Source organism: Plecotus auritus (assembly GCF_963455305.1).
Source record: "Plecotus auritus genome assembly, chromosome: 7".
Classification (NCBI taxonomy): domain Eukaryota; kingdom Metazoa; phylum Chordata; class Mammalia; order Chiroptera; family Vespertilionidae; genus Plecotus; species Plecotus auritus.
The window spans coordinates 101,465,121-101,483,066 of record NC_137774.1 but is presented as its reverse complement, the minus strand read 5'-3'; the positions used below and the strand labels follow the sequence as shown (position 1 = coordinate 101,483,066).

The window sequence follows — 17,946 nt, the reverse complement described above, 5'->3', positions numbered from 1 at the left end:
TGCCTCCTGCTCGCCCCCATTAGGCATCAAGCTGTGACTTCCTGGTTCATAGATTGACACTCAACCACTGAGCCACACCGGCTGGGCACTTCCAAATTTTGAGATAGATAAAAGAATGATTGAATTCTCTAAAACTACTTTAATTGAGTTAAATTATCAAAGTTTCTCATCTTTTTTTTTTTTTTTTTTTTTTTGCTTTTGAAAGGATAGTAAAGTATTTTATAGGCCAGTTATTTTTCACAGTTAATCTGAGTAGAAACAGATATAGGACATGATTTTTTTTGTGTGTGTGTGTGTGTGTGAGGTGATTTTATTTTTTTTGTGGAATTATTTTTAATCACAGGACTGCAAAATTTATGAAATACATTTGATTTATCTTCTCTAGTGTTTTAATCCCTCTTTTTTTTCCCAATCATTCAGTCAAAATACTCTATGTTTGCCTCCTAATTGTCATTTGTGTCACTTTGGATGATACATCATTTAGGCTTTTTCATATACCTTTTATTTCTCATGAAATAAAAATGAGAGATAAAATGTTTAGACATTTTTGTTTTGAGGATAACTTTAAGATAGGAAGTTATTGTGTATCCCATTGTGTCTTTCACTTTCTCTTAACCAAAGTCCTTACTAAATTATTACATTCCTTACCTAAATTTTCCCCTGTAATTTCTTCTGAATGGTCATTTTTGTCGTCCTCAATTATTCAAAGGCTTTGAGCTACTATATAATTGCTGATTTTATTTTTCCATGGAAAGGATGCATTATAATATAATAGGCCTATGTGTAGTATATGAAGACTCTGAAGATATCAAAAGATATTCATTAATCTTCAGAATACTTCCCTTCTGTAACTCTCAATAATGGATTTAATTTAAAGTTAATCAGAAAAACAAGTTGTCCTAATTGATTTATATGTGAAACTTGTTTTCTTTTATTCTTAAACCTCATCAGGAATAGCAAATCGGACTCAGTGAGAAAGTTCATAGGTTTGCAACATTACTATGTCACATTCATAGTTTTATTTTGTGTGTGTATGTGATTATATAAGACCACTGTGGAATTGTTGCCTCATAGAAAGCTAAAATGCATAGCTTATATAGTCTTGAAATTCATAAAATTAATAGTATATGTGTATATTTTTCCCCTTGTAGGCAGTGGGTTAGGGTGGTCTGAATTGGATACTATGAATTGAACTTTTTTTTTTTTTTGTAACGCTTTTTAAAAGTTGGATTAAATTTAAATATAAAAAACAGAAAAAAAGAGTAAGACTGTGTTTGCTTTTCTTACACATCTAATTTTATTCCTTATTTATGATCCTTTTAATGGTCTACTTTTCTAAAAGAAAAATATATAGAGCATTTTTTAAGTGAATGGTCATTTGAAATTTCCTAAAGAACAGTTTATCATATACATGGGAGTATCAAAGAAATAGTCACAAAACAGGAAACTCACAGTCTCAATTAAATTTGAAGAAAAACCTCTACTTATTCATTTTTCCAGATGAATTTTTTCCTTGGCTCATATACCACTACATTTTTATAGTCTTGTTCATGACATACTGTCCTATACTTGCTTTCTATGATAATAGGGTATTTTGTTGCAAGATGACTTCCTCAAAGAGAAAACCTAGAATATTTTTAGAAATGGGAGTTTGTTTATTTCTGGCCAAGAGAAAAAAAAGGGGGCCTGATCTTTTTTTTTTAAATATATTTTTATTGATTTCAGAGAGGAATGGAGAGGAAGAGAGAGATAGAAACATCAATGATAAGAGGGAATCATTGATTGTCTGCCTCCTGCATGTTGAACTGAGCCTGCAACCTAGGCATGTGCCCTAGACCGGAATCAAAACCAGGACCCTTCAGTCCACAGGCCAACGCTCTATCCACTGAACCAAACCAGCTAAGGGGGGCCTGATCTTTATGATACTATGAAATCATAGGTTCCAATTCTGTAGATTATAATATATGAATACCAACTCTGTTGCCTTTTCTAATAGTATTCCTACTTTTAACTCTGATAATAGTGTAAATCTGGCTTCTGAAACAGTTTCTTTTCCTTAGAAATTAAAGTACTAGTAGCTGATCAACTTTTATAGATCCCAAAGTTATTTAGCTAAAGAAAAAGATAGCAAAATTAAGGCAGACAGTGAAATTAATATAAGTATACAAGAAATCCCTTAAAAATAAAGGTAATATAACTAGCTGCTTCTGTGAGTATTTACTATGTGCATGACACTGTGTTAATTTTTTTGTATGAGAGCTTAAAAAGAAATTTGCTATAAGGTATAAGATGCCTTATTTGTCCTCTGTTTTATATTCAGTATCTCATGAGATAGATGTCAGTTTTCTTACTATCTTACAGAATAGGAAACCAAGGCTTACAGAAGTTAAGCAACTTGCCCAAGGTCAAGTAGTTGTTGGGCTTCATAACTAATTAAAAAGCTAATGGCCTTGGCACTTTTACTGTGCTTCTTCAGTAAAACCAGAACTTCTGAAATATACCTATTCTCTACTCTCCTAGAGACTAGATGAGATAATACGATTAACACTAGAGGCCCAGTGCATGAAAATTTATGCACTGGAGGAGGGTCCCTCAGCCTGGCCTGCCCCCTCTCACAGTCCGGGAGCCCTCTGGGGTGGGAGGCAACCCGCCGATCAGGGGAAGGCGACGCCCCATCACACCTCTGCTGCTGCCACTGCTGGCAGTGCAAATCTCAGCCTGCCTGGTTACCTGAGCCTCAGGCGGCCCTGAGTGACTGGGCAGCCACCATCTGAGGCTTTCCTGCACCTCGGGCGGGCCCTGAGCGGCTGGGGGTGGCTGAGGAGACTGGGGGACTCCGGAGGCAGGTGTGCAGCAAGGTCGGCCCGGCCTTGCCGTGCCTGTCACCCTGGTGGGGCTGAGGGGACTGGGCACCGCCATCTTCTGGCTGTGGGTGCCGCCATCTTTGAGGGTGTGGCAGTCAATTAGGATATTCCCTCCTTATTGGCTGTGGGTGTTGCCATCTCTGAGGGTGGGATAGTCAATTAGCATATTTCCTCCTTATTGGCTGTGGGCGCCGCCATCTTTGTGACTGCGTGAGGGTCAACTAGCATATTCCCTCTTTATTAGGTAGGATAATAGTTGTCCTCTAAGAAAAAAAGACCCAAAGGAGATGTGCAACATGTTTTCAGATTCTTTAATCCCTCAGAGCTAAAATGCATATACCCAGTTAACTCAAGCTGCTTTTTTTTTTTTAACTTCCTTCTCTCTGAGGTGATTACTTTTCCTATACTGAGTATTCCTGTCTAGTGAGAACTTGAATGTTATTCTGAGACTTTGCTCTGCCTGCTACTCTTTATTTTAAAACTCCTTTTGTCTTATTCTTTTCTAAGTTTACATGTTCAAGTCTCTGTTATTAAAAGCATCTTTAAAGCACCTTTGCTTATGCTCTTCATGGCCTGTTTCTAAGTGGTTGTTATTAGTGGATCACAAATGGGAAAGGAGTTGTAGATTATGATCTGTAGTTATGCAAAGTCAAATAAAATAATATGTAAACAAAGTAACATATCACATCTTTTGCATTTCATTTCACCACAACCATAAAATGAGCAGAATCTTATTTCAAAGGACATGTTTAGAAGGGTTCTATGCAGAACATTCTTCAGATAAGGCCTTTCCTTCTAACAAAAATCATTAGCCTGTTTACCAGGAGGACCAGTTATCAGCATATTAACATATAGATTAAACTCCATCACCTACTTATACTTGGGTTTCCTCCTGGTAAAGAAGTGATTGCCCAGGACAGCTGTTTTAATTCTTCCCTCTCTGATTTGTAATAGTCTTCCTTTGATTTTTCCCCCTTCTTTTGTTTATATCTCCCTCCAATGTTTTGGAAACTATTTTAAACCTAGAGAAAAATTATAATGCTACAATGTATAGTTTTAATACATTGTATCACATCTAGTTTGTCCCTTTACTGGTGATGCTTAGTTCCAATCACTTGGTTTAGAGCAGGGGCGGGGAACCTTTTTGCTTCCAAGGGCCATTTGGATATTTATAACATCATTCGTGGGCCATACAAAATTATCAACTTAAAAATTAGCCTTCTGTATTTTGCCAAACATTTAATTAACTCACCTCTAATGCCTTGGAAGGGCCAGAATAAATGATTTTGTGGGCTTTATATGGACTGGCCCTCAGGCCAGCCGTTCCTCACCCCAGGTTAGATGTTATCTGCCAGATTTCTCCATTTTCCTGTTTGCAATTATTAAGTAATCTGTGAGGTGATAATTTTGAAACTGAATACTCTGTAGTCTTTCACCCAGTGACTGATGTTTTGTGGCCTAATCAGTTAATTGTTTCTCTTTTTCTGCTGGAATATTGTATTTCTTTTTATTTCTCTGATAAGATTTTAATTTGTTAAGACGTTTTTAATTTTTATTTTACAATATTGAGGATAGTGCTAATAGCCATTTTTCCCTATAGAGTATGGGTTCTTGAATTCCTGCAGGAAAGATTTCACAAGATTCCAGGTGATTTTGAAGTACGTGTTTATTAAAGCTGGAGACAGTGAAACTGAGGAAGGGCTTAGGATAGAAGAAGCAACAGGAGAGAGACTATGCGGGGCTTCTTTGGCTCTCTAGAAACATTACGGGAAAGAAGTGAGCCAATGAGGTGCTGCTGTTAGCTCACTGGAGAGTTAGAAAACAGGAGGCCTTAGGGACAGGCTCAGAGGGTTAGCCCAGGATATGCAGCCACTGTCCCTTGCTCCCCTGGTTGCAAGTCTCATGGGGTCCCTTAGAGTTAAGGAGATGCAAGCCTGTGGGGGAAGAAAAGGAGGGAGAGAAAGGTATGGGCATGTTCCTAGGAGGGAGAGCGCACAAGTTTTGAAAATCTTAATGTATGTTGCAATTGAATTTTTTTATAATAATTTTTTAATAATGTTAATCTTTTTATTGTATATTTCTGGAGGATTATGATGTAGTTGAATGTGAAAATGAGAGAAAACTTTGTATAGCAATTACAAACCTGTGCTTTGTGAATATTTTGAGAGGTGTGAATGATATTGTTAATCCACAAAGATAGTAAGAGAATAGCTCTAATAGTCTGAAAATTGAATAAAGCTGTTTTAGTACTTGACAGTTTGAAGTTTTTAGCTATGTGACTATAGTTATGAACTGGATTAATTGTTTGCAACAGTCTTCAGAGTAGTGGGAACAGAGTAGTGTTCTTCTTTAGATATGTTTGCCTACGTTTTTGTGAGAACATAAAAAATCTTTTTATCTAACACCGCTGTAAATAGGCCGAAAGAAGAAAAACAAAAAAATGGAATGAGTATGAATTGAAAAGTACAAAACTGAGTTCTAAGTCTTGGAATTTAGGTTATAAACTTTGACCTCTGTAGGCTTTAGTTTCTTCACAAAATTAAGATGATTAAGTAGATTTTTTTTTTAAGTCATTTGCTCCCGTGTCCTATTCTTTAATCTCAACTAGCTTGGAGTTTACTACCTTTGCTACCTGCTCTTTCAATCATGAGCAAAAAATGTAGGCTTTTTAGCTTCTCAGTGAAACAATATTTTTGTTTTGAAGTAGTTTAATTGAAATTTATATTTTATTTACAAAGCAGTGGTTGACATGTTTTTACATATCATTATAGGACTTATACCACTTAAATACTAATTTTCTAAATCAGCAATTTCTTATTCATTTCATCTAGTTGACAGGGTAAGGACCTTTCTAGATGTTTATCCTTGAAACATCTAACTTTTTACAATGATGATGATTTTCTTTAGATATGATAATCTTCTTTGCCTTAATGAGGAGACATGCAGTTTGGTATTTAAAAAATAACATGTAATGAAACTTTCTAAAAATTTTTATAGGTCTATGTTTCTTCACAAAGTCATCCCAGACTGATAGTTGGTTCTTATTGGTCCCATGCTTTCTTCTTTTCCTATTCAGGGCCAAAACCTGTTAATGTGTTATGCTCTTTCTTTTTATTCTTTTATTACTTATTCCTTATTTCACCTATAGTTTCATACTTTGCCCCTAACTGGGTATTAGTCAGCTAATAAACTAGTTTATGCCTTAAAACACATCATCATCCTTTAACTGCCTCTCAGTTTCTTCCTTTCCCCTTATTAGAATAGCATCTTTACCTCCCATAGCATAACCACTGGGAACTGGACCTCCTCACTTCCCATTCCCTCAGCAACCCACCTAATTTATCTATCTGCCTGTTCATCAGTGTCCTTGAATAAGATTCACACTGACTCTTAGATGTTGTTGTCCCCCCCAAAGTTCTTTCTTTGTCTTCCCAATTTATACTCTTTAACATATAACATAGCTCCTTGCATTTTTGAAGGTCTGCGTTCTTTTAATTTTCATCTGAGGATATTCTTTCTATTGATTTTTAGAGATAATGGAAGAGAGAGGGAAAGATAGAGAGAAATATTGATGTGAGAGAAACACCAGGGCCTGGGCTGGGGAGGAGCCTGCAACCGAGATACATGCCCTTGACTGGAGTTGAACACAGGACCCTTCGATCCACAGGCCGACATTCTATCCACTGAGTCAAACCAGCTAGGGCAGTCTGCACTCTTATATTCAGCTCCAATTAATGTTTTTAGGTGCACCGAAACTCAACATTTTACATGATTCACTGAGCTAAGTTAAAAAGCATGGTTAAGGTTGTGGGTTTTCTTATGAAGCCTAAGGGCAAGCACTGAATTTTAACCTCAGCAGGGATGAGAATCAGGATCTGGAGATTCTCAGAAACTCAGGTAGTTCTGTTTGTGTGTTTCTTTCCTGCCTCTTTTCCCTCCATTTTGTGCTTCATCTCTGCTTTTCCTCATCTTCCCCCTATCCTGCCCACTCTATTCTCTTTCACTCCCCTTCTCTCTGACTTTCCAAACAGCTCTCATTGCTTAGGTATTTCCAAGGTCACTGTATAGTGGCAACCTCAGCCCACACTAACTCAAGTTCTTGGGCCATCTTAGGTTAGATGTCCATCACTGGTCTTATTCTAATCAGCTGCGGCATTGGGGTATTAGGGGACAGGGTGATGGATTGTAAAGAAAAGAAGATGGATAAGGAGATATTCCAAAAGATGTCAGTATCTGAATATAGATTCTAACATTTTGTTCCTCACCACCCACACTCTAATCAGATGTTCTTCTCTTCTATTCCTGACTTTAGTTTTAACACTATCATTCATCTAGTTTCCTAAGCCAGAAGTCTAGGAATTATTTTGAATTCCCTTCTCCCTTAGCTACTTTCTATTCCCATATCTTGTCCTTCACCAAGATCTGTTATTTTTATCTTCTAAATACGTAACCACTTCTTAGTTCAGGTTCTTTTTATTTCTCACTTGTACTTCCTGCCTTAGGTATTACCACACTTCAAATCACATTCTGCACTGTAACCAGTGACCTTTCTAAAATGCAGATTTGATCAAGATTCTGTCCTGCATGGCACACAAGGCCCTTTGTGATCTATACTCAAGATACCTTTTTTCTCCAGTTATACCATCTACCTATCCCATACTTTTTGTACCAACTATAGTTTATGAACCCCAAACATATCAATCTATTTCATGCCTACTTGCACTTTTTAGAGAGAATGGAAGAGAAAGGGAAAGATAGCACACCTCTCTGATCTGAATAAAGACTTACTCTTTATTTCAGCAGCTTTACTTCACTTCTTATGTTATTTGCTCTAGGAAACTTTCTCTGACACAATCACTGCCCCGAAAAGAATTATTCACCACGTCTTCTATACAGCTCCTTAACCTTCATTTATTTCTACTATCATATTGTATGAATCTGCTTCCATACCATTCCTACACTACTCACAGAGACCTTCTTAAGAAAATACTAGTACATTGTTTTACTCAATTCTTTGTCCCCAACACCTGGTAATGTGTCAGGTGTATGATAAATGATGCTGCCTGGCTGGCAGACTGAGTGACATTTTATGTAACATTTCTTATTTTTATTGTTATATGTACAATGTTGAGGTTGCTCTGAGTCTCAATATATAAGTAGAATATTACTGAACTATTACTAAGGAGAGTCTCTAACCAGAGTTATTTTTGTGTTTTAGTTGGTTTAATGTTAAGTGTCAGAAATAGAAAAATGGATAGGCTCTTCATTTTATAGTCACCTTTGGCCAGTTTTCTACGGCCATTTAATTTCTATTTCATTTTTTTTAAAGGAACAATTTTTATTGCTTCTTAAGGCAGAACAAGATGCCCTGATTTAATATTCTTTTGTACTCAGCTTGTGACATTTGAAATGACCAAAAGGAAGTCATAGTGGTATTTTAAAAGATTATTATATATATGTATATATTGCTCTCCTCACACACATGAAACAGCATTTAGAAACAGATCATCATGTTGGAATTCCAGTTTGTTTCCTGGCATGTGGTTTCTACAGCTTTAAGCCAGTATTTTGAATAAGTCCTCTAACCTTTAGCAGTGTTACATTTTTAATATGTAGGGTTCATGATTTTCACTGTAGGCTGTGTTGATATAAAGATATTATATCAAGCATATGGTGGCCTTAAAATATTTTTATATTTTAAATTAAGAGCAGTTGTGACAAATAAAAATGGTATGCATTCCCTGGTTTTGAAACTACTTGATTCTATTTGAAAACACAGGAAAAGTTTTAGATCCTTGTTGACAAAAGTGATGAAAATGCTATTACCATTTACTCAGTCATTATACACACCTAATTTTAAAATAATAAACTGATTTTGGAATTGTTTCAGTTCAGATAAACTTACTTCAGAGGCTTCTGAGTATGTGAATAGGATTTAGTGTGGGAACAGGAAGTAAGAAAGGATTATCACATGAGCTTTTGGTCAAAAATGTTTTTTATCTCTTTTTGTTTTATTTTGATTTTTTTTTTTTAAGTTTTGTAATTCTGCAGATTTGAACTTACAACCTTGGCAAAATGTTCCTACTAATTGTGCAAGTATCCAGAGCCCTTTTCAACTGTTAATTCAAAAAATTTGGACAACCAATACTACTATCATAATGTTAGTATGAAATAATGTGGTGATTGAGAAAAGAGGCAAATATTACAACATAGTTTGTTTGAAACACACAATGGGAGACATAGAGTCCTAGAGTAGGCAGCAATAAGAACAATAAATAACTGGTCTAGAAAATGGGCTTTTCCTTTTTATTCAACTGGGATGTCACCTGAATTTGAGATTAAACAGAGACACATTATTTTTAAACGTTTATATTCATGCCCAGCCTGTGTGGCTCAGTTGGTTGAGCATTGGCCCATGCACCAGGAAGTTACCAGGAGTTCACCAGTTCGATTTCTGGTCAGGACATATGCCCAGGCTTTGGGTTCCATCCCCAGGAAAGGGTATGCAGGGGGCAGCCAATCAGTTTCTCTCTCATCAATGTTTCAGTCTCTCCCTGTCATTTTCTCTCTCTGAAACAAATTAAAAATATAAATAAATAAACATTTATACTCAATAACATGCCCACATATTTTACACTAGAGGCCTGGTGCACGAAATTCGTGCATGGGGTGGGAGGTGTCCCTCAGCCCAGGCTGCACCCTCTCCAATCTGGGACCCCTCGAGGGCAGTCGGACATCCCTCTCACAATCCAGGTCTGCTGGTTCCCAACCGCTCGCCTGCCTGCCTGCCTGCCTGATTGCCCCTAACTGCTTCTGCCTGCCAGCCTGATCACCCCTTAACCACTCTCCTGCCAGCCTAATCAACGCCTAACTGCTCCCCTGCAGGCCTGGTTGCCCCCAACTGCCCTCCCCTTCAGGCCTGGTCCCCCCATCTGCCCTCCTCTGCAGGCCTGGTCACCCCTAACTGCCCTCTCCTGCAGGCCTGGTCACCCTTAACTGCCCTCCCCTGCAGGCTTGGTTCACCCCCAGCTGCCCTCCCCTGCAGGCCCGGTTCCCCCCAGCTGCCCTCCCCTGCAGGCCTGGTCCCCCCAAGCTGCCCTCCCCTGCAGGCCTTGTCACCTCCAACTGCCCTCCCTTGCAGGCCTGGTCCCTCCCAACTGCCCTCCCCTGCTGGCCATCTTGTGGCGGCCATCTTGTGTCCACATAGGGGTGGCCATCTTGTGTGTTGCAATGATGGTCAATCTGCATATTACTCTTTTATTAGGATAGGATTGTTTTATTTCTGTTATAATGGAAACCATGCATTCTCCCCCACCCACCGTATGTTAGAATAGCTAATGTTAGCATTTTGCTACTCAAAGTATTAATATCTTGTGACAACAAGAGAAACTCAATAGTGTTCTATTTTTTTCCTTAAATATGAAGTTTATTCCATGGTTTCTACCTGCTATTAAATTATAAAAATGGTTCTTTGGCAGTTTACAGTGAAAATGTATACTTTACTTATATTCTTGCCCTTCTGTATAAAAACTAACCAAACCCTTCAAAAGGTATATTAAGGTAAGAAAGTATGGAGAGATCTTTACTTTAATTCTTAATTTCTGGTGAAACTCAATATATTAAAATAGAACTTGTGGGTTTTAGTTATCATTAATAATTCTGTTATTCACTATCTAAGATAGCATACTAGTTTATTAATGATCATATATCTCTTAAGATTCATAAAATTTGCAACCAGAAAAGAAAAAGAAAAACTACAAATTTAAAAAAAGACTTGAATCTCAAGAATAGCTATTACAAATTCCATGTTATATGTTCAGGCTAGTTAAATAAATTATAATTTAGAACATCCTATGTTTATAGATGAATAGATTTCTGCTGCCAGGGAACATACTATTCTGTGGGAAATAAGCATATGAGTCTCTCTGTGATAGATACTATACTGATAATATAATCAGAGTTTCAGGAACATAGAGAAGGGATTTGTTAATTGACAGGTTTTAGGGGAGACCTTACAGAATGGGAAGCACTGGGTTGGAACTTGAAAAATACATATGATTCTGCTTTGGAAAAGGCAGTCTAGGTAAGTAGAGCACACCGAGAAGAAAGTATACAGATCTGAAAGTACTTGGTGTGATTTGGAAGAGCTGTTCAGTACTTTTACAATATTTAGCACATTGAAGTACATTTATTTCTTTAAATGTCTCCTCTTTTGAGGGTAGAATGTTGTCTTTTTATCTCCAGTGCTTAGTGTACTAATTGGCATAAAGCATCCATTTACCAAGTATTTCTTCAGTAGTCAATATCATGGCTGGAATATGGAATGGATAGAGGACCAAAAGGTTAAAGATAGTGTCTTAATGATAGATGAGATTACCATTTAAAGCCTTTAGGAAATATGGACGATGAAAGGTTTTTAAGTAGTCATATGTATTTTCTAGAAAGATAAATTTGAAGGAGAGTGGAGGATTGATTGGAGGGGAGATAACTGATAGGAAGCAATGACTGAATTACTTTTTCCATGCACTAAGGAGACATCCATTAAGCCTATCTTTATGGAATGTAATACGCAATGTAATTCATTGTTCTTGCTCTGCAAAAGTATTATACTATCAGAGAAGGGCTGGTATGCACACTTTTAAGAGCAGACTAAGTTATGAGAGGTGCTTTGAAAATTTTAAAAGAGTAAGCGGTTGCTGCTAGCTAATAATCAGGGACGGTTTCCTGGAAAAGGAGACAGTTAAATGAAAAACATTAATGTTACTGATTTACCAAATTGATATGAGTTCCTTGATAATCTTTAAGTGAATCCCAGTTACATAGCAAAGATACTGTTTAATGCAACAACTTCACATCCCAGACTTATATGTTATTTATAGCACTAGGAAGCTCAATTTCAGATGTAAAAGCGTACTAATAAACAATTTAATAGTAATTTTAGTTATTAATTACTGCGCACCTACTCTGTGCCAGGTTCTCTGCTATAGCATACGTATACAGGAGTGGGTGAAAGTAGATTTACAATTGTTCACATGAAAAATAATACAAGAATAAATAGTAATACAAGAATAAACTGTTCCACATACAACTGTACACCTACTTTGCCAACCCCTATATTATCTATAATCTTCATAGTATTTTTTCAAGGCTCCTATTTAGCCTCATTTTACTGATGTATAAACTAGGGATTTACAAATTAATTGCTTTGCCCAAAGTTATACTACTAGAGTGTAGCTAAAGCCAGGATGCAGTACAAATCTGTCTGAATCAGTAGCTCATATTCTTAATATTCTACAAACCTAACCTCTCTTACTTTTAAGTGTTAAGTGCTCAATTTTATCAAGAATAGTTAGGTGTGCCGAAACCGGTTTGGCTCAGTGGATAGAGTGTCAGCCTGCAGACTGAAGGGTCCCGGGTTCGATTCCGGTCAGGGGCATGTACCTTGGTTGCGGGCACATCCCCAGTGGGAGGTGTGCAGGAGGCAGCTGATCGATGTTTCTCTCTCATCGATGTTTCTAGCTCTCTATCCCTCTCCCTTCCTCTCTGTAAAATATCAATAAAATACATTTTAAAAAAAAAGAATAGTTAGGTGTTATAAAGAGATGTGCTTTTTCTAAAAGAAAAAAAATGAAATGTGCTTTTGCATTATAAATTTAATGCTCATTATTAAGTGAAAAGTAAAAGTAATGAAATGATTTATCATCATTGCCTCTTGGGGACAAAATCGAATTTGTTTATAATTTGACATAATTAGAATATTTGGGCCTTCCTAAAGATAGAATACCTGGTTATCTATAAAGGATTTTGTTTATGCATTTAACATTTAGAAATAATATCTGGAAGCTAAATATCAAAATTATCAATTCCTGAGGTACCATGAATTAGTAGCTAGCTATGATTAGGTTTCTGAGCATTTTCATTCCGTGCTGCATTTGGTATAATATTTTAAACAAATTTGAGTGTAACATGATTCTAGTATTAATTGATATAGGCTCTTGAAGCTATTATTAGCACGTGGAGATATGTTCAGTGGGAAGAACTAAAAGTAATTCCCTTAAAAAAAAGGAATAAGATAGGGTTGTCTGCTTTCACCATTCTTATTCAACATAGTACTGGAAGTCGTAGCCACAGGAATAAGACAAGAAGAAAAAATAAAAGGCATCCAAATTGGAAAGGAGGAAGTTAAACTCATTATTTGCAGATGACATGATATTGAACATAGAAAACCCTAAAGGTGCCACCAAAAAGCTACTAAATTTAATAAACAAATTTGGCAAAGTAGCAGGATACAAAATTAATATCTGGAAATTGATGTCACTTTTATAAAACAATAATGAACTCTCAGAAAGAGAAACTAAAAAAAAAAAAAAAAAAGGCATTTACTATACCATTGCAAAAAAAATAAAAAATAAAAAAGAGAGTGAGATACCTAGGAATAAACTTAAGCAAGGATGTAAAAGACTTGTACTTAGAAAAGTATAGGACATTGAGAAAAGTAATAGAGGAAGATACAAAATAAGTGGATACTTATACTGTGTTCGTGGTTTGGAAGAATTAACATCATTAAGAGGTCTGTACTGTTCAAAGAAATCTATAGATTCAACACAATTCCTATTAAAATATCATTAGCATATTTCACAGATCTAGAACAAATATTCCAAAAACTTATATGGAACCAAAAAAGACTCCACCAGCTATTTTGAGAAAGAAGAACAAAGTTGGAAAAATCACAATACTGTATATCAAACTATACTACAAAGCCATTGTATTCAAAACAGCCTGGCACTAGCACAAGAACAGGCATATAAATCAATGGAACAGAATAGAGACTCCAGAAATTGACCCATGCCAATGTGGTCGATTATTGTTTGACAAAGGAAGCAAGAGCATACAATGGAGTAAAGACAGTCTCTTCAAGAAAATGGTGTTGAGAAAACTGGACCCTAAAAATCTTAGAAGAAAACAGAGGCAGTAAAATCTCGGACTTCTCACGTAGCAGAATTTTCACTAATATCTCTCTCTTAGGGCAAGAGAAACAAAAGGAAAAAATAAACAAATGGGACTACATCAAACTAAAAGGTTTCTGCACAGGAAAAGAAACCATCCACAAAATGAAAGGGATCCCACTGCATAGGAGAACATATTCGCCAATGATACATCTGATAAGGGGTTAATTTCCAAAATGTATAAAGTACTCATATAACTCAACAAAAAGAAGACAAACAATCTAATTTGAAAATAGGTACAAGACCTGAATAGACATTTCTCCAAAGAGGACATACAAATAGCCAAGAGACATATGAACAAATGCTCAATATCACTAATCGTCAGAAAGATACAAATTAAAACCATAATGGGGTGCCACCTCACACTTCCCAGAATGACTATCATTAATAAATGAACAAAGTAGTGCTGGCGAGGATATGGGGAAAAGGGTACCCTAGTACACTGCTATTGGTAATTCAGTCTGGTACAGCCACTGTAGAAAACAGCATGGGGAGTCTTCAAAAAATAATAAATGGAACATCCATCCCACTTCTGGGAATATATCCTAAGAATCCCGAAACATCAATCAGAGAGTATAAATGTACCTCTATGTTCATAGCAGTGTTATTTACAATAGCTAAGATCTAGAACAGCCCAAATGCCCATCAGTAGATGAGTAGATTAAAAAGCTTTGGTAGTCTCCCCTGTGTGGCTCAGTGGTTGAGCACTGACCCATGATCCAGGAGGTCACAGTTGGATTTCTGGTCAGGGCATATACCAGGTTCCAGGCTCAATCCCCAGTGTGATGATTCTCTCTCATCATTGATGTTTCTATCTCTCCCTCTCCCTTCCTCTCTGAAATCAAGTAGAGAGAGAGGGAGGGAGGGAGGGAGGAGGGAGGGAGGGAGGGAGGGAGGGAAAGAGAGAAAGAGAGGAGCAAAGGCATGGGGTGGAGTGGAAGCTGGATGGAAGGGAAGAAAGGGTGGGGAAATGGGGTACATCTGTAATACCCTCAACAATAAAAATAAATTTTTAAAAAAGACAAGTATACATTTTATTTTGTCCTTGACATTGGAAGTTCTAGAGAAACTACTTAAAGGAATTCGAGCTGTAATAAATAGTTTGACTTCCTTGAGATTTTAAAGATTATCCTTTATTTTTTCAGTTAAAAACCACTCACTGTCTTTTAACATGTTCCTAAATCCTATGTAGCACATCCCTATATCTTAGTTATAATTCCAATATTATAGGGAAAGACTGACTCAATCACCTAATACAATTTTCCTAAGGCCTTTTGATGAATTTCCTAGGTAATTTACTGAAGTGGAAAAAAATGTTCTTTGGGCTTATGTAATTGTTTATTAAGTTTGAAGTGCTTTTTTTAAAAAATATATTTTATTGATTTTTTACAGAGAGGAAGGGAGAGGGATAGAGAGTTAGAAACTTCGATGAGAGAGAAACATCGATCAGCTGCATCCTGCACACTCCCCTCTGGGGATGTGCCCCCAACCAAGATATATGCCCTTGACCGGAATCGAACCTGGGACCCTTGAGTCCGCAGGCTGACGCTCTATCCACTGAGCCAAACTGGTTAGGGCTGAAGTGCTTCCTCCCCACCCCCCTTTAGCTCTTTGATGCTGGGCAAGGAAAATTAAACTTGCAAATACTGCATAGATAGATAGATAGATAGATAGATAGATAGATAGATAGATAGATAGATAGATATAGTATTAAAAATAAAAATATTCAAGTAAAGCTGTATTTGTGTCCTCTTTTATTTGATATACTGACTAATAACAAAAATAATAACTGTATAGATCTCACCTCCTCTATTTTATTCTTAACATGTTATTGGGAAGACAAAAGTAAAATAGTTTTAAGTATTTTATTTACTCTCTATATATTTATAAAATAGTAAACTTTTCTTCCCGAGGCCAGGCATTTTGTTAGAAGACAGTCTAAAAGGAAAAGAAAAAGCTGTCTACCCTGATTTATTTCTTCGAATTGCAGAAGTGCTCTAAGTAGAACCTTCAGGCTGATGTAATTGCTGCATCTCATTTCTCTGCTTGCCTCTTTGAACATTCAGAAGTGAGTAATTTCATGAAGTTCCAAGAACAGTTTAGATGTTTTTATTTGGCATAAAAAAATGTTATCGGGTTTAATCACTTGAGTTAAACTCTTTTTGTTTTGTCCTATTTTCTAAAAGGTATTTCTACTGTGAGAGATAGGACTATATAATGCCAAGAGGGTTTTGCAGCTTCATTTGATGAAATTATTTGATTATGTTTATGCTTAGTTAATATCTACTTTTAGATGTAATGCACATCTTTGGACTATTGAATTTCACACATTGTTTTTTAGCTTTTGCTCACATCAATAATTTCTCATAGCTTGATGAAAATAATTTATAGTTGAAAGATGCATTGCAGTTTAGTTTTTAGAATATGAAGATTCAGCTTTAAACATGAAAGTCAACTTGGAACTAAAGTGAGACAGTACTGTTTGTAGACATTTAGTAATTCTTTAACTGGCTGCCAGCAAAACCTGACACTAGTAAAATTTCCTAATAGTAAACCTACTTTGTTTTATATATTACTCTTTTGTTCAAGAACCTAAATTACCTTTCTATTGTCTACCAGATGGAGTCTAATTCCTCGTGGGTAGTAAAAGCTAATTCATCAGTTAGTTCTTCTCATCCTGATCAACTTTGTCTCTCATCCCCATTTTTATCTACATAATACAGTCAACTTTATATGCCTACACATACTTTGTACATTCCAGTTTTTAAGTTTCTCTAACTTTCTCTGGTAACCACATGGCTTTCACTATCACCTCTCACATATTCTTACAAAGCCAGAATGGATCATTGTCAAACCCTTGATCAACCTCTAAAACAGAGCTTTTGTTGGGGGAGGCAGGATAGATGCATGAGGATTCATACCTAGTGACAAATATCATATGGGTGGGAGGTTTGTGCAAATTGAGAAGGGAACCCTAGTATTTGGGTTATCTTTTTATTATTCCCACTATTGAGAACTAAACAGAAACTATCTTGCCTATTTTGTCTTCATACATATATCAGTTTTTAACAATCTACCATATTATATCTTTTTTTGTGTTATGATGTCAGGTCATTTGCACATTATAAACTGTACTCTTTTTGGTTGTCTTTTTATACCGTGCCCAGTGTTCTGGATTTTAGATGGCTATTTAGTAACATGCTTCACATTAAATTTTGCTAATCAAAGTAAAGATAAATTTCTGTCAATTGTTTGCAGATTTCTTAGTTCCTTTTTTCCTATTAATCATTTAATAATAATGCTTGAGATTCTTTTAAGTTTCCATTTCAGGTTTAAGAATTTGAATTTTAAATACAGTTGACTCTTGAACAGCATCTTTGTCACCCTGCTCAGTGGAAAAGCAGGGTAACTTTTGACTCCCCCCAAAACTGAACTACAGCTGTCCCTCAGGATTAGTTCCAGGACATACACACACAATCTCTCTCTCTCTCTCTCTCTCTCTCTCTCTCTCTCTCTCTCTCTCTCTCTCTCGTCAGACACACGCACACACAGTCTCTGACTCACCAGGCGCGCACACGCACACACACACACACACACACACACACACACACACGACACTCACCCACCAGATACCAAAATCTGTGGATGCTTAGGTTTGTTATATAGAACGGCATAGAGCAGTGGTCGGCAAACCTCAGCTCACGAGCCACATGCGGCTCTTTGGCCCCTTGATTGTGTCTCTTCCACAAATTACCACGGCTTGTGTGAGTCTATTTTGAAGTGGCATTAGAAGAAGTTTAAGTTTAAAAAATTTGGCTCTCAAAAGAAATTTCAATCGTTGTACTGTTGATATTTGGCTCTGTTGACTAATGAGTTTGCCGACCACTGGCATAGAGCAATGCATACAGTTGGCTCTCTGCATTTGCAGATTCCAAGCTGCGATCAGTTTTGATCCATGGTTGGTTGATTCTGTAGATGCAAAACCCTGGGTTGTGGAGAGCTGACTATATTTATTGAAAAAATTGCTTGTACATGAACCTGTGCAGATCAAAACCATGTTGTTGAAATATCACCTG

At 36.6% G+C, this 17,946-nt stretch overlaps 1 protein-coding gene across 2 annotated transcripts in view; it reads left to right on the top strand.

The window, feature by feature from the left end:
- The window catches only part of SRFBP1 (serum response factor binding protein 1), a 63,430-nt gene that overhangs the window by 16,807 nt on the left and 28,677 nt on the right, over positions 1-17,946 (top strand). The gene's annotated exons all lie outside the window — the stretch shown is intronic.